The sequence below is a fragment of the Globicephala melas genome, chromosome 9 (assembly GCF_963455315.2).
Source record: "Globicephala melas chromosome 9, mGloMel1.2, whole genome shotgun sequence".
Lineage (NCBI taxonomy): Eukaryota > Metazoa > Chordata > Mammalia > Artiodactyla > Delphinidae > Globicephala > Globicephala melas.
In genome coordinates, this window is record NC_083322.1 from 24,398,125 (window position 1) to 24,415,291 (window position 17,167).

The 17,167-nt window shown below is 40.5% G+C and overlaps 1 protein-coding gene and 1 pseudogene across 5 annotated transcripts in view; one reads left to right on the forward strand and one right to left on the reverse strand.

Annotated features, from left to right (window-relative positions):
• The window catches only part of GRM8 (glutamate metabotropic receptor 8), a 794,344-nt gene that overhangs the window by 127,003 nt on the left and 650,174 nt on the right, over window positions 1-17,167 (forward strand). The window lies entirely within an intron of this gene.
• LOC115851624 (chromobox protein homolog 3 pseudogene) lies at window positions 15,851-16,422 on the reverse strand (annotated as a pseudogene).

A 17,167-nucleotide genomic window follows, 5' to 3' on the forward strand; every position in this document is an offset into this window, starting at 1 on the left:
CTATAAATAAAATGAGTCCCACACTTGGGACTTTCAATGTCCCAAGCGATCCAAATGCTAAAGATACAGTATTTCACAGTAGGTTGTGCGACCTTTTATGTAATATATGCTTTAAGTAAGTGGGTTATGGTCTTGTGATTTAATGTGACCTAATATTCACATTGAGAAAACGGAAGGTGTTAAACTCCTTAAGAAACCCAAGAGCTTTAGGAGATTTTTGTAATTCATGCTAATAAGATTGACTGATTTGTTATTCTGCAAATGCAATGCCTATAATTTAACTTTGACTGACAAATGGTTCCAAATTGTTAAGAACATCAGTGTCATACAGGATTTGAACTCTAGTTCTATTGAACATGTCTGAAAAATAATTTTATTCATGATTTTCCTCTTTGGAAAATTTCTTCAGGGATCTTTTAATTGTTTTCTCCAAGTGTCATTAGCTGTGCTTCCAATTTAAAGAAATAATTTCTGTTTCATAATACCTATGTTCATTTATAAAAAAGACTCAAAAACAAACTTGCAAAGGAAAGTTCCACCTAAGGACACTCTAGACCACTTTCCCCTGGAATTTATTACTCTGGAGTTTGAATACAGAGATAAACTGAAGTCAGGTTAGAGAGTATGTAGATCCCAGTGGAATTTTCAATCTAGCTCAAGTGTCTTTGAAAACAGAATGAAGTTGTTAATCAGGTTGGTGGACTCTTTCCTTTGTTTTAGGTATTCAGTGATGACCATTTCTTTTTTTTTTTTTTGCGGTATGCGGGCCTCTCACTGTTGTGGTCTCTCCAGTTGTGGAGCACAGGCTCCGGATGCGCAGGCTCAGTGGGATCTTCCCGGACCGGGGCACGAACCCGTGTCCCCTGCATCGGCAGGCAGACTCTCAACCACTGCGCCACCAGGGAAGCCCAGTGATGACCATTTCTTGATTTTAGGGAAACCTGTATCCAGTGTTGTTTTCTTACTTTGCTGCCCTCGCCCTCTTTCTTTTGCTTACCACCCTCATCATCACCATCACCATCACCATCACTACCACTATCATCATCATCTTTGTCATAATTTGAATTTCGACACTGTGCCAAGTGCTTTACCTCCATTGCTTCTTACCCTCAGACCAGCCCTGCAAGGTGGGTATTATGCTTATTTAACAAGTGATGAAAACAAGAGTCAAAGAGATTGATGAACTTGTTCAAGTTTACGCAGTAAGTGGTAAAAGCCACACGAGAACTTGGGCCTGAAAGATTTAAAATATCTACCTTGTTCCCCTCCCATTGCGTCCATGTGTCCTACCAGTCTTCCTTGTTCTTGTAGTTTCTACACTATGTTTATTCACTTTTTCCCTAAGGTGATGAGAGGTGGAGGAAAGCTAGCAGTTTCCCTATTTTCAAGATTAAAAATAAACATGAAAATTCAGTAATTAGCAAGTGAGAAATAGTAAGAGTAATTTAAAAGTGGCCTAGGAAATCTGATAGTAAAACTTTTTTGATCTGCAGAATTAAAAGGCTTTGGAATGCAAACAAGAAACCAATAAACATTCATAATATAAAATACAACTTACATGTAATACTGCCAAGAGAAGAAAAGGGTAGTGTCTAGCTTTCTAAAGACCCCTCAAGGTCTATATTAGCCTGTCTTCAGGTTTGTCAACATGAACTAAATGGAAGCAGCTTTCCCCTCTATGTGTTTCCTATACCTCCTATCGCACTTTTTATGTCTCTACGTGTATCTTTAAAAGCCCAATAGAGAGCTCTAAACTCAGAGAGTCAAAGAACATGGGATGGCAGTGGTGATGAAGGGCAGAAGTTGCAATGTGACTGAACACCTTTCAGAAAATCGCCTGATGTATTTAGAAAATGTTGTTGATGACTTGTTAGTGTGATGTGGCTTTTCACCATCACCCATAATTGAGTTTTGGGGTGTTTTCTCTTTTATGACACAAGCAGATTCTTAGCAGGGTGCTGTGAGTGGGGAATTTTTCTGCAGGTGGTTGGTCTGGTCTGTCTACTAAGGGTGACCATAGCCTTTGGGTGACTGCGTTTATTATAGAAGTGTGTACAATGTCATTTCCTCTAGAGAGGCCAAGGCTGGAGAAGGGTCAGGGATAGCACAGACTCTGAGGACTAAAGTCGACCCCCCTGGGCCAGGCTGGGAGACCTTCAGTCTATAGGGTCTCCAGTGCTGCCCTAATGGGACCTGACCTCCCACGAAGTCCTCTGTACCACAGGGCCAGGTGGCCAACCTCTTAGCCATGCCGGCATATGCTCTTCTCCAAGGAAGGAAAAGTGTTTCGTTTTTGCTAAAACCTGATGCTCATTGTAATATATAGCAGGTACCAACTGGGAAGGGAAAAAACCACCTTGTTAAGACAGCATTTCATAATGCCAGCCTCCTACGCTCACTGTGATGGCCATCTTGTTTTTGAGGTAGGGTCTCCCTCCTTCAGACATGAGTGGGTAGTGATATCCGAAGGGCTTCTTGAATTCTGGATTTAGGAAGCCAACCAAAGGGTTAATTGAGAATGACTGAGTCCACACTATGTAATGAAGACCATACACTCTTTACTCACCTTGAGTAGAAGGAGGTGGAGAACAGAGGCTGAAGTAGGGCTTGGGAGCCAGATTGGTTTCGAGTCCTGTGAGGTCACTTTCAGTGATGTTTCTTGGGTTAATTTCACAGTCTTTCTGGTTTTTAGTTATACAATCTGTGGAATGGGATAATAACATTCATTGTCTATTATAGTTGTGGTTGAATGAGGTAATGTAGGTGGAGTGGTTCGTCTAACTCCTGGCACATCGATACTAGGCACAAATGAGCCAGTGGGGCTGTGATGTAAGTTTCCTGTTTTTCCCCATTGAGACTCGGGACAGTCCGCACCTTTGTCTTCTTTTCTGGTCTGGTTCTGATGACCCTCAGCCTCTGCTGGGTGCTCCTGTGTATCCATGTGCAGCTGTTCTACTGTCTGAAGGACGCACCCTGGCTTCAGGAGCCTGCCCCTGGCTCTGTGAGCCCTGCTATTGCAATGCCTTCAGTGTTAAGTACCAGTTCTTCATCAATTGGTTTCTAGGAAGCGATTTGTTCTTTCTAATCTGAGTCCTGTATCCTAGGCCTGTCTTCTTTCCTGTTTCACTGAGGCAATGTGAAGAGGATTTCAAACTCCTTTGGTAGAAAAGTTGCTTCCTAATGGATAGGTTTGATTGGGCAAAATTAGAGATGCTTGAATGGACAGTGATGTTACGGCCATTCAAGGGATATTCCTTGTAGATTATTTCATGCTGGGTATGGGGGAAGTCAGTGCTTCTCAAAGTTTGTTGTGCATACAAATCACTCCGAGGAATCTTGTTAAAATGCAGATTCCGATGTGGTGGGTTTGGGGTGGAGCCTGAGACTGCATCTCCAATGAATTTCCAGGTGATGCTGGTTCACGGACCATACTTAAGAGTATCAAGTGGAAGGGCTACATTCATGTGTTGAACACTTGAGTTCAAAGATGGGTAAGAGTAGATACATTATATCTTAGAACAACAGAGCTTTCTATGCTCCTCTGCACCAGTTTTCATTCACTTACTTTTTAAAGCTACATTTGGAGCACCAATAATATACAAAGCTCTGACATTCTTTCTCTGAGTAAATAACATAAAAATATATGGTAAAGACCTGACATGTAAGTGTGTAAGGGTTCAGATAAACGGAGAAAACAGTAAAATTGGATTCCATGAGCTAATTCGGAGACGCTTCTACAAAGAGGTGTTTTGAGCCCAGTTTGAAAGATATGGCAATTGAAGACTGGAGGATATTGGAAATATGCTGTCAGTGTACTTGTAAGGGGCGGAGGGTGGACTTAACCCCTAGGTTAAGAAAAGTGGGGAGGGGGACTTGTTTAAAGCTGAAAGCAAGAGAGAATTGCAGCTCATTTGTAGTTAACAGAAAAGTCACCAGCCAAGCTTGCATAGGGCCGTAGGAGAGAGCTTAACAATAAGTATTAGGAAACAAGATCTCTTTAAAATACACCCTCTGTTAGTGGGGCCTGTCAGAGGACCTTCATCCACAGCAGTAGGAAGGCAGTATCCTTACTCTCTGCACTTCTGCCAGGACACTTGAACTTCCAGCTTTGCCTGGTAAGGAGGGGAGGACCTTCAGACCTCTTGGGCAGCATCGATTAGCTCTCTCTGAGGTTTTCTGTGGGCTGCCCAAGTTTCATTCACTGGTCCATCTATTCATACATTCAATATTGTTGAATTGAGTGCTCAGTATACTTGAACCTCACATCAAGGTTGCGCTAAATGCATTGTGCTAATAGCAACAATAACAACTGCATACTAAGGAAGATTGCCTCTAACAGAGACAGATGCCTGCCGAAGGCCTTACATTCCAGGTAAACAATGGTGTTAGGTGATTACTTTCTGTTTGCCTTTCATTTCCACAAGCAAACTCATTTGTAAGCTGGAGACCCTTTCTTTGAGTTGAAGAGTAGCCAGGGTCTTCTTTAAGGCTATGGAAGTTTCTCTCAAGAGATGTGGAGATTGCAGAGGTTGGGTGGGGTAGAGAGTTACTGTACAATGAGTGACTCCAAAATTATAACGGGATTGTTGAGTAACTGGAGGTGAAGAGGGGATATTTTTGAAAAGAGGGGCTTACTAACCCTAGATATCTCCTGTTGGAACTGCTACTTCTCTTTGGTGAAATATCTGGGTAATTGAATTAAAATATTCAGTTCTAATCTTGTTGATGAAAAAATACAGATTTCAAGGAGACCATTTATCCTAATCATCATATCCCTTCAGCATTCTCAGCTAGGAAGAAACACTTGAACTTCCCAAAGCTGGAAGTTCTTGGGAAAAACTCCCCTCTCTTGATCTCTCAGCCTGTGGACGTCTCTGTCCCCCTGTCCTTCTCTGTCCCCCTGTCCTTCTCTACCCTGAGCCCCACTTCTTTGTCTGAGGCTCACTTTGCACTGGAGAGAAGCTGCCTCTTCCAGCCATATCTCTGGGAATTGTGTTGTCTTCCAGGAATTCCCCTGCAGGAAACCATGCAGAGTCTGTGATAGAGTCTGTGAATGTTTCTCAAGGTGAGTTTATCTTACAGATACTGCTCTTTTAAAAGTAGGGTTACCAGGGAATTCCCTGGTGGTCTAGTGGTTAGGATTCTGGGCTTTCACGGCCACGGCCCAGGTTCAATCCCTGGTTGGGGAACTGAGATCCCATAAGCCATGTGACATGGCCAAAAAAAGAAAAAAGAAGGAAAGAAAAGAAAATTAACAAGGCACGTGTGGAATCTAAAATATGACACAAATGAAATTACGAAACAGAAACATACTCACAGACATAGAGAACAGAGTTGTGACTGCTAAGGGGGAGGGTGGGGGTGCGGTGGGATGGATTGGCAGTTTGCGATTAGCCAATGCAAACCATTATATATATGTATAACTGAATCACTTTGCTATACAGCAGAAGCTAACACAAATTGTAAATCATCTATACTTCAATAAAATAAATTTTTAAAAAAGGAGGGCTGCCAGATAAAATACAGAACCCCCAGTTAAATTTGACTTTCTGATAAATAATGGACCATCTTTTAGTATAAGTATGTTACAATATGGGACAAAAGAGCAAAACCAAAAATTAATTAATGAATGAATGCCAGTCTGGCGACCTTGCTAGCAGGGCTTATTCTGTTTTCTTGACAGTTCACTATCTAATATCTTAGGCATCATTTGCTATGCTGTCGTTCCACTCTGCTACAAAGTGCTGAGTGGCCCACATTTATTTTCAAAACCAAAATGAATTAAATCTCATTTTGCTTTGAGAAATTAATAATGCCACTTGGGACAATTAGCAACCCCTTCTGTGTTGCAAAACCAGGGACAGGTCTCAGGAATCTATGGCAATATGAAAACTGGATTTCATGGAATTGGGTTGCCAAGCTTGGCAGAACAGCTTCTCTGGATTTAATGACCAAGCATGAATCTGTAACTGTAGTATTCAACCCAGAGGTACTTTAGTGCTATGTTTTTGCACAAGACATAAACAAGTGCCTTGAAAGACATAATTATATAGAGCTACACTGTTGGTTGCATACCAAGTGAAGAGAACAGGGTTGATAACACTGAGAAACTTTACTTGGAAATTTATTTATGGCTACGACATTGTGACCATATAAGTACATAAGAGGGAAACGTTTTTGATCATGGGTAGTTTGAGGTCACTGTTTTTGCAAGGAGACATATTTAAATTAGATTTAACAATAATTTCCATCAGGCTATTTACAGTTGAGAAAATTAATTAAAATGTCATCTGTTTAATTATTGTTTGTTATCCTTAATTAAAATGTTAACTGAGTACATTTGTATGTGCAGCATATTTAATATGTTGACTTTTTGACGAAGGCAATGACAATGTTATCTACCTTCTACAATCAGATGTTTAGTTGTTCACTTAAATATTTTGGAAGAGAAGAGATGAATATATTTAAGCAACATGGCAGCATAGATTGAAAGATCATTTTTCTGCCAGGGCTATAGATAGCAGATCTGTAGGAAATCAGCACCTGAATCAGCAGGAAGGAAATCTACCAGAAGTATGCATTTTGGTCTTGTATTTGCATGTGAGAAAAAGGGACAAAAATTAATCAGCTGTAAAATGTCCATTCAGAATGACATTTGTAAGTAAAGAAATTGATTATGAGGAGATGCACTTTAAATGTGTTTTTGCCTCACTAACAGAACAGGCTAAGGGATAGTGAGGACCTTTATATTCTTTTATATTGATGTACACTTGACCTTTTCATTTGACCAACATTTGAGACAGTTGTTAAAAACAACATATAGACCTTTGCTGCAAAATTGGTTTGAATCTTCTTTTGACAATGGTTATGATTTCTCTTTTCATACAAACTTATGGTACCGACCTTTGTTCAGTAAATAAACATGCTGGTTGTGTTTTGCAAAGCGAAGAGATCTCGTATATCAGCATTAAAACAAAATGGTTCCTTTTCAAATAAGTTATGAAGTGTAATGCTTTCCAAAAACATAAATTAGGCAATAGCATCTACTGTGCACCTTTCAGCAACTCAAGCAACTGGGGAATGAAGGGACAGATGATGGAACAGACATAATTCTCTGTCTTGACAGAGTTTCAAGTTTAATGATTGATTTCTTTTCCCCACCACCCAGAACTGACTCTTTTTTTTTCACAATTATAATCAAAGACTTTAATATTCCACTCTCAGTAATTGATAGTAGTAAGCAGAAAATCAACAAGGATACAGAACTGAACTCCACCAGCAACCAGCTGGATCTAACTGACGTTTATAGAATACTTCACTCAAAAACAATATACACGTCACTCAAAAACAAAATACACATTCTTTCTTTTTGTTTTTATTCCTGTTGGGATTTTTTTTTAACATCTTTATTGGAGTACAATTGCTTTACAATGGTGTGTTAGTTTCTGCTTTATAACAAAGTGAATCAGTTAGTTTTTTCTTGATAAACTCCAAGACGTTAATGCTTAGTAGAATGAGATGAGCTAGTGCTTCTTAGGAAGTAATAATCGTAAGGATAACAAATACATAGCGTTTATTCAGTGTCCACACTGTTCTAAGTGCATTGCTCATGGTATCTCATTTAACCCTCAAAATAACCTCCTAGGTAAATACTATTATTATTTTCATTTTACAGATGAGGGAACTGAGGCACGGTTTTCCCAAGGCTATACAGCTGTATATAAGCTTCATATAAATTGTGGGGCTGGTAGTTGAGACCACACATTCTGGACCCAGAGTCTGTCCTCTTATCCTCCCACTATCCTTATGGCGATTAAAAGGGGTTAGTGCGAGAAATGTCACAATATTTTGAGCAACCACATATTTAAACCTACTGCACTGAAGGAAGGAAAAAGTACTTGTGCTGACACTTCAGTTCTAAACCTAATGGTTTGTTTATTTATAGACTTTATTAATGATTATGAAAATAGTAAAGAATGATTAAGAGCAAGTCAGGGGAAGCAGAGGCTTGTAGAGTAAGTTTTCTGAGCAGAGTTTATATTTTTTTCATACATAATAAACCTTCTGCCCTTAATGGATATGCAGTCAGTCATTTTGTGGAGCTATATGGCATTTGTTAAAATTTTAGCTCTGCCACTTACTAGCTGAATGATCCTGGACAAATTACTTAACTTCTAGAAGCTTTAACATCTTCTCTTACAGAAGGCAGATAATAATTCTGCCCTCACCGGATCATTGTGAAGATGATGATGAAAGACGAGGCACATAGCACAACGTTGGGCTCATCCTGGAGAACTACTAAATGTGGGCTATGGCGGCTTCAGATTAAATAAGCAAATCATTATGTTGAGAAATATCAGATTGGACCCTAGTTAATACCTATTAGGATGTTTCTGAAGACATTTAAGGAGAATATATGTAGATATGTTGTTTAACGGGTTAAAGAGAATCTGCTATCACAATTTCGATGCTATGCCTGTTACTAGTAGTTAATATTTAATAAAAATATAAACAGAACTTCTCCACCTGTTACACTTCTAGGGGATATCCACTGAGAACTGGTTCATTTAGCTGTTTTCATTCCCTTTCAAGAGGCTTATCTTATCAGAACTGTGGGAAAGAAACAAAATTAAAGGGGAAGATGCAAAACAGCAAACAGAGAATGGCTTCAAGAAGACAGGCTTGACCTTGAAGGCGGATTTGCAAGCGGGGAGGGGGGATGATTTGGGCTATTCCTTCCACTTCATTCCTGTCTGGGGCTTCCCAGAGTGGCTGGGCAATTACTGGGTGGGTCTGTCTTGATGGAGTGGTAGGGAGGATGCTTGGGCACCTCTGTATTATAAATAGTGTCTTTCAAACTTAAAAAAAGTCTATGACTTACACTAAGAAATCCATTTTACATTTCTATCTAAAATGTTATGGATAAGCACCACAAGAATTTTTCTGTTTTAGTCATTGGTGTATCTGTCTAGAAAAGCACGTGGTGCATTGTAGGTGCTCAGTAAATAGCTGTTGAACTACTGTCTCTATCTATCTATCTGTCTATCTACCTATCTATCATCTATCTATGAAAAAAGTTTCATGAAACATTTTTACCGTTACTATTTGCTTGTAATGCATTCTGAAATTTTCTATTCCATTCCTAAAAAGGAAAAAATTGCAGTCAAGACCTATTAGTTAATTTCAGTGCATTCACTGGGGAGAGAGCCTTAATAGGTCATTCTTTCCAGTGCTTTGGGTTATGATCTGCAATTTGAAAAACACTGCTTGTCACTGGGAGCAATTGGCTTTATGTGTAAATAGGCTTGTGTCACTGAGACTTATCTTTCTTGCTGTCATAGTGCCTTCATTTAGCTTGTGTGTTTCCCTAGTCCATGCACTAGCTTGCCGCGGGCTGGTAGAATAAGCCGAGTAGTATTGAGGATTCTGGCCCAGCTACTGGGAAGTTCTGAAAGTATTTGCTGCACTCTAATGGGTCTTGTTTTTGTAAAGCTCATAAAAACATAATTTTTAACTGTGGGTAGTGCTATTGCCTAGCCAGGGTCAACGCCTGACTTGAATGGTTTGGACGCCTCTCTCCATAAAGGCAGAAGATTGGAAGGAGTGACCCGTTAAGTTTCCCTTCATAATGAGCAGACTTTTAGTCCCTGAAGATATTTAAGTGAAAATTAATTAGTGGGAGGATTTCGACACTTTTAAAGTCTTTTTATTTCTCATTTCTTTCTGAGGTATTTGTGCTTACGTTTTATACTTCCTGTAGTTATGAAGAAGGTGGGAGATGAGGTAAAGAAATTGAGGCAATCAAGCACTTTGATTGGAGTGAGAATTGCAAAGGGCTTTCCTTTCCTGAGAAAATATGTGGGAGTAAAAAGGATTATGGGGCTTCCCTGGTGGCGCAGTGGTTGAGAGTCCGCCTGCCGATGCAGGGCACACGGATTCGTGCCCCGGCCCGGGAAGCTCCCACATGCCGCAGAGCGGCTGGGCCCGTGAGCCATGGCCGCTGAGCCTGCGCGGCGGGAGCCTGTGCTCCGCAACGGGAGAGGCCACAACAGTGAGAGGCCCGCGTACCCCACCCCCACAAAAAAAAAAAAGAGGATTATGTACCCAAATGTAACGTTCATTGTGAGGGAGCACTGGAGATCCTGTTTCTGTTCGTTATCTAAGCTCCACCCCTTTCTGGGTGATGTAACTGGAAAAGCAATATTCTGGCTTAAGGTTTAAGTAAAATTGAGTGAACTACCTAGAAGAGCTAATCAAATATTAATTCCAGTATCCAGTCTTGGTCTGAGTGCCATAGCCTAGCTAGGGTAACAACCATCTCATGAGCAAAGACTTGGATCTGGACACCCCCCGCAATTGTGTGTGTGGGATGGGCACTGGGGAGGGGGCAACAGGGTTACAGAACGAGACTGACAGACTGAGGATTGTGTCCAGAGAGCTGATGAAGTCGTGGATGGTAGCAGCCTAGTACAGTCATTGGCATCTTGTAGGTGTAACAAGGTCAAATGAGCATGTGTTGATTGTCGTAGAAGCTCAGTGATGGCCAACATCAAAGCAGGTGATATTTGAAATTCCAAGGAGCAGACAAAATAATATTGGGCCAACGATTCCATGAGCATACAGATAGTCACAAATTCTGAGGCAGGACTGCAAGAATAATTTAGGGTCCTGGTTCTAGAGGATCGTGGCATCATGAGACCAATTATAAAAGTATAAGACACAACTTGAATTATCAACGTTGAATGGTGAGTGGGAACTTTGTTCCCAGTTCAAGGCACATACCTGGTTTTCAAAACTGGATCGCCAGGATGTGGTTTAATGACAGATAGTGGGAGTAACAGGAAATTGATTATGAGAACATTAGGCTAGTATCCCTCCTTGCCAAATCAAGATCAGTCCTTGAACATGTCTACACTACCAAACGTAAGGTAGAGAGCTAGTGGGAAGCAGCCGCATAGCACAGGGAGATCAGCTCGGTGCTGTGTGACCACCTAGAGGGGTGGGATAGGGAGGGTGGGAGGGAGGGAGACGCAAGATGGAAGAGATATGGGAACATATCCATATGTATAACTGATTCACTTTGTTATAAAGCAGAAACTAACGTACCATTGTAAAGCAATTATACTCCAATAAAGAGGTAAAACAAAACAAAAAAACCCGTCCTTGGTGCACTGTATATACTCAATAAATATATTATTATATAACTCAGAAAAAAAAAAAAGATCAGTCCTTGAGAGACAAAGTTGGAGGCGTGTCTAAAGCTGGGTGGAATTCAGGGGTCTCAGGTTGTCAGAAAAGGAAGGTGGAGAGATGGAAACCAGGCAGGGTCTGGCACTTGAGCCAAGGGAATTTTAATACAGTAACAATGCCAGAATAAGAAAGGCAGGCCACTTGGATGTCTGAATAATCATCAGAGAATCACAGAGACTGACAGTCACAGGGTATATGAAATATCTTTTAAAACAGTTGCATTGTAGTACAGAAGTATTACTTTTGCCTTTTAGAGACAAATGGGACAAATTGAGCAAATAGAGCAGTGATTCTTAGCTAGGGGTGATTTGCTCTCCCAGAGATAGTTTTTGGTTGTTACAACTTGGGGAAAGGGTTTGCTATTGGCATCTAGTGAGTAGAGGCCAGGGATGCTGCTAAACCTACCATGCACAGGACAGCCCTTCACAGCAAAGAATTATCTGGTCCAAAATGTCATTAGTGCAGACTGAGGAAACTGGAAATAGAGTAAGATTACTACTATACTGTCTTGATTGAATATTGAATTTGTATGAGCAATGAAATGTATTTCGGTGTGTAGATAAATTAGTTCTCCCTTTGTTGTTGGCAAACTGTGACTCTACCAGAGAGGAAGTATGTATAAAGGAAGTATACTAGGAGTATTTTGCCCTCAAGATTCAAGCAGAGTGGGGGCAGCCTAGAGAGCATCTGGACGTTTCTCTGTGGACCTGGGAGGGAACCTGCTCTAACAGCGCGAGTGGCCAGCTGTCCCAGTTGTGGGCTGGCGTCTGTGGGATCTTGTGTAGTGTGTTTATAAAGGTCACTTGACTTTGCCAGCCACTTTAAGGTCTGCCCTCTTTCTTACTTCTGATGGAAAGAGCCTAAAGTTAAGGACTTGTGTCTTTTTTTCCATGAACTTCTGCCCAGGGCCTCAGTCTTGATCTACTCTGACACAGGCTTTCCATGAGCTACAGAGATTCAGTGTGTACATGAGGCAAGATAATGGTGTTGAAGCACTTGCAGTGGGGAGCGCTGAGGAGGGGTTGATAATTATCTCAAGACGGTCTGGTACATTTAAAACAAGCAACGGATTCCAAAGCTGAAACTTAAATTCATTGTTCTGCAGTGAGTAAATATTGCTTGAAGAATATATGCCAGGATTATTTCTCAACCAGTAAGTCTATTTAGACTTCATTATCAGGCAGTTTGCTCATACTATGTCCTTTCTGATATTCAAGATGGTACCATGTTGATGTGACTATTGTGAGTTACAGTGAATGGTAGAGTTTGCCTCAAGGCCTGATGTACTCAGGTTACACTTTGTAATCTTTCTGGTGGGGAAGGAGGAAAATGAGCCCCTCAGTAGGTCTGTGAGACAGACTAGGCATCCAAACTGCAGTGTCCAGTCCATGGGAGAGGTTTCTAGATAACGCACCATCAAGTTATTTTCCCATTGTCCACCAAATCTGGGCTGATGGGCTGGAAGTCAGCACAGCAAAGTTGTTAAGAGTTTATGGAGCTTGAAGTCAGAGAAACCTAGATTGTGGGGTCCCAGCTCTGCCACTTAAGATCTCTAAGACCTTGGGCAGGTTGCTTAACATCTCTGTGCCTCAGTTTCCTTATCTGTGAAATGGGAAAAGTTGTTGTGAGGATTAAATAATACACGTGGCTCATTTGACAAAGTGCCTATGTCAGTAAGGACAAAATAAATGTTGTTTTTGTTATCAACATATATGTTGATATATGTAACAACATATATGTTACTGCTACTTGCACTGAACCGTCCATATTCTCCATTCCGATTTTCTCATTGTTAGAGAGAGTGAACTGAGAGTTGGGTTTCAGGTAGGTAGGGCTTTTGGACCCTCTGCAGTGCTTTCCCCACTAAAGACAGATGTTTTGCCTTTTTTCCTTTGGGTTTCTCCTTCAAATTGCCTTGGTTGCGTGTGGATGTGTGTGATACAAATAAAATTTAAAAATCTGTAGTGAGGTAGTTCAAATTCCAAGAGACAAAGACTTTATTCACCCAAACATTAGTTATTATGAAATGGAAATGTTGTGACTTCTATCAGAATTGTACTTAAACATTAAGTCACTCAAATCCTGGCCCTGGGAACAGTCAGATGATTGGGGATCTTCAGTATGTTTATAAGAACAAAAAGTCATGAAAAATATCTGCCAGTCTGGGCCCCATCCTGAAAGGCTGGAGCAGAGGTTTCCAACCTTGGGCGCATGTCAGGACCACCTGGAGGGCTTGTGAAAACACAGGTTTCAGGCTCCCTGCAGGGAACATAAAGGTTCTGCAGGTTGCTTACTTATTTGATGCTCTACCAGATCCAGTGAGTAGGAAAAGCAGTGGACCCTCTGCCCCCACTGCTTCTGCATCGGGCGGTTCAACCAACCACAGTTCAATTCATTTGGTTGAATCCGCAGATGCAGAACCCAGGAATATGGAGGGCTGACTGTACTGTGCCATTTATATAAGGGACTTGAGCACCCACGGATTTTGGTATCCACAGAGGTCCTGGAACAAATTCCCCACGGATACTGAGGGATGACTCTGGGTATATGGGGCTCATTGTATTAAAAACAAACAAACAAATAAAAAACAAAGAGAAAAATGTATCAAAAGGAGAATGGATGTGAGGTTGGGGGTGTGGGGTGGAATTAGATTACATGGTTTATTTGTTTGGAAAAGGTAAATCGAAGAAGAGCTTTGCAGTTGTGGACTGAGGGTATCACAAAGGTTCAAAGTAAGGGTGGTGGTACCTCTTCTGTGCTACTTGTTTCTGGCACACTTCGTGGAGAGGAGACTGGAGGTGCTGCTTAGACTTCTGACTGAGATTGGCCACCAGTTGGAGCAAGAAAAAGAGGAAATATGAAAATCTGAGTTGTACCAAATAGGTTGCTGTAATCTTGTCAAGTTGTTAAAAATTAGGATCTCCTTTTTGAAAAAGAAATGAGCTTGAGCAATTAGTGCAAACTCTAATCTGTAACTTTCCTATGGGCTTACAATCTGGCAAAAATATTTTCATTTCTTTCCTTTTTAGCAAAGAAGTGTAAACAGGGAATCTTTCCACTAGGCAGAAATCAGCTATTTAAGTTTTTACCCAGAAAGGTTGTTTCATTTTGAATCACAAAAAGAAACTCACCTGTGTTCGAGACCTACAATTCTATTTGTATCTTTTTTTTGAATATAAAACTATTTATTGACCACTGTTCACCACTATTTACCATAAAGTAAACAATATACAGTTGAATAACATTCTGATTACTACGAAGTTATGGTTTTTCCTGGCTTCTGCTGAACCAGTAACCCAAAATACGGAGAAGATTGAGCCTACGTGTAAGGAATGGGTTGGGGTAAAGTTTGAAAAAACATGCAGGTCAAGTTTAGATTAGAAAAGTTTGTTTACTCATTTATTCCTGCAGATCCTAAATTGCCAACGTCTCTAACCATCTGATTAGGTTTCCATTAACAAGTCTGAGACATTCCATGTATCGCAGTCTTTCAGTAAATACAGCACAGGGATTTCAACTTCTTATAAAGGAATGGTTTGCCAAAAGGAAGCTTTAAATGTCCATTTAACTAAGTCTTGCTTGGCTAATTAAAACATACCAGAATTTTTCTCGTTTTTTCATTTGGGTGTCATTTGTTGACAGTGATAACATTTTCCTTTCAGGGGTTTTGCATATAAAACTGCATTTATATGACGGTAGATATGGATGCAAATTCTGATAGGGCTGCTTTAAAAAATTATCTAATTTGGGGCTTCCCTGGTGGCGCAGTGGTTGAGAGTCCGCCTGCCGATGCAGGAGACACGGGTTCGTGCCCTGGTCTGGGAAGATCCCACATGCCGCAGAGCGGCTGGGCCCGTGAGCCATGGCCGCTGAGCCTGCGCGTCCGGAGCCTGTGCTCCACAACGGGAGAGGCCACAACAGTGAGAGGCCCACGTACCGAAAAAAAAAAAAAAAAATCCAATTTAAATTACTTACATTAATTTGCCTAATTAATTACAAAATTATTTAATTTGAAAGGTTAAGACTTAAATTTTCAATTTAAGTTGAACGTGATTTCTTATATTGCTTAAAATGATAGAATCCCAGAAACATGGGTTTATCCATGGCTGTGAAAGGCTGTTTTTGTTTTGGTAAATGTATTTAAACAATAACCAAAAATCCCCCAAACCATTTACATATGTATTTTATGTATACACATACAAAAAACCCCAGAAAGGTCCTTAGACATATATGAGTTAAATGCAAATTCTGAATTCTGATTGAGTAATGACTATGGAGATTTTCCCCAACATTTAGAAAAGCTGTTCTCTAATGCAGAGGAAATAATATACCGTGGTATCAAATGTTCTTTTCTGCTAAAGGAAGCAACTACAGAAAGCTTTTATTTGTTCAAAGTAACCAGTGGTACAGATGCAAAAAAAAAAACAAAGCCCCCCCCCAAAGACCCCAAAACCCAACAACTTCCCCAATACTACTTCAAAACGAACGTATCAAATTTGATTTTCATTAGAATGTAGTTATTTCTTCACACTAATAAATCAAAAAACCAAGACCCAGATTTTATATATATATAAATGTATATAAAAAGCAATGCAGACTATTATTGAGCTTCATCTTCTGGACAAGAATGCCAATAGTCTCTTTTCATAAAAAGCAATTACAATTTGAGGACACTTCATATTTGCCTCCTTTGCCATCACCAAGTCCGCCTCATCTGAATCTTTCCATTTCCTGAGAAACATGAATTCTCCGCTGCTGTCTGTGGCACCAGTTATCGCTCTGGGTCGAGACCTCTGGCTAAACCTCGTAGTTTATCAGCAGCATCTCTTTTCTTCTTTGATTTGCTATCATCAGATTCACTGTCAGGTAAAGATTTTCTTTTTGTTCCATCTTTTTCTTTACCAGCGTTTTGAGAATTAAGAAATGCTTCAGTCAACTCTGGACAATCTCAATTTTCTTTGGGTTCCCAAGTATTGTCTGCATCTGTAAATCCCTTCCACTTCAGGAAACACCCCACCTTCCCATTCACTACACGTCGGTCCAGTACTTTTTCTACCACAAATTCTTCAGGTTCTGCCTCTTCGACTTTTTTACTCTTTGCATTCTGTTTCTTTCCCGTTTTTTGCAATGTAGTTTTATTGGAGGCCATTTTTTATTGCAGACTTGAAGAGCTGTTATTCACTGCCTCTGAGCTGCTCTGGGTCCCAGGTCTGTGGTGTCCCAGGCCCTGCGCGCCTCCAGCCACATCAAGGTGGACGGGGCTGGGCTAGTATTTTTTTTTTTAATAACAAAGCAAATTAAATTTTTGGAATGGTACCCAGATGAACCCCATGATGGTGAAACAATGGGGGAACTTCAAGTTTCACATTTTAAATAGAAAATCAGCAGCTGATGGTTACAGCTAAATAAGGGTCTACCTATGTAAATTTAACAAAAACAGAGGGAGAAAGTTTAATAGGTTAAGAATGAGCACTTCATTTTTCATTTGACTTACTTGATAAAATATGTTAACATATATGAGGAGCCAGCTGCTCTCGCCAAACATAAGTAGCAGTTGACTGGTTTACACAATATGCCAGGTGTGTGTCAAATCCTGCAGTTATAGAATTGAATACGACACAGCTTCTGCCTGTAATGGTCCATAATGCAGAAAGGAGGAGAGAACATGAGCAGATAATGCCTGTTTAATGTGGGAAGTAGGACGTAGGGACAGCTATAGAGTGTCCACGTGGTATTATGCATGTACAGCTACATATCATGCAGTGCCTGATCATGGGATTGTGCTGGAGACGTGGCATGTGTGGTGTGTGTGTAAACTTCAACTCCCACAGCAGTGCTATTTTTATCCCCACTTTTCACATGAGGGAAACGAGGTTTCGCAAGATTAAGTTGTTTAAGATCAGGCAGCTAGTTTTTT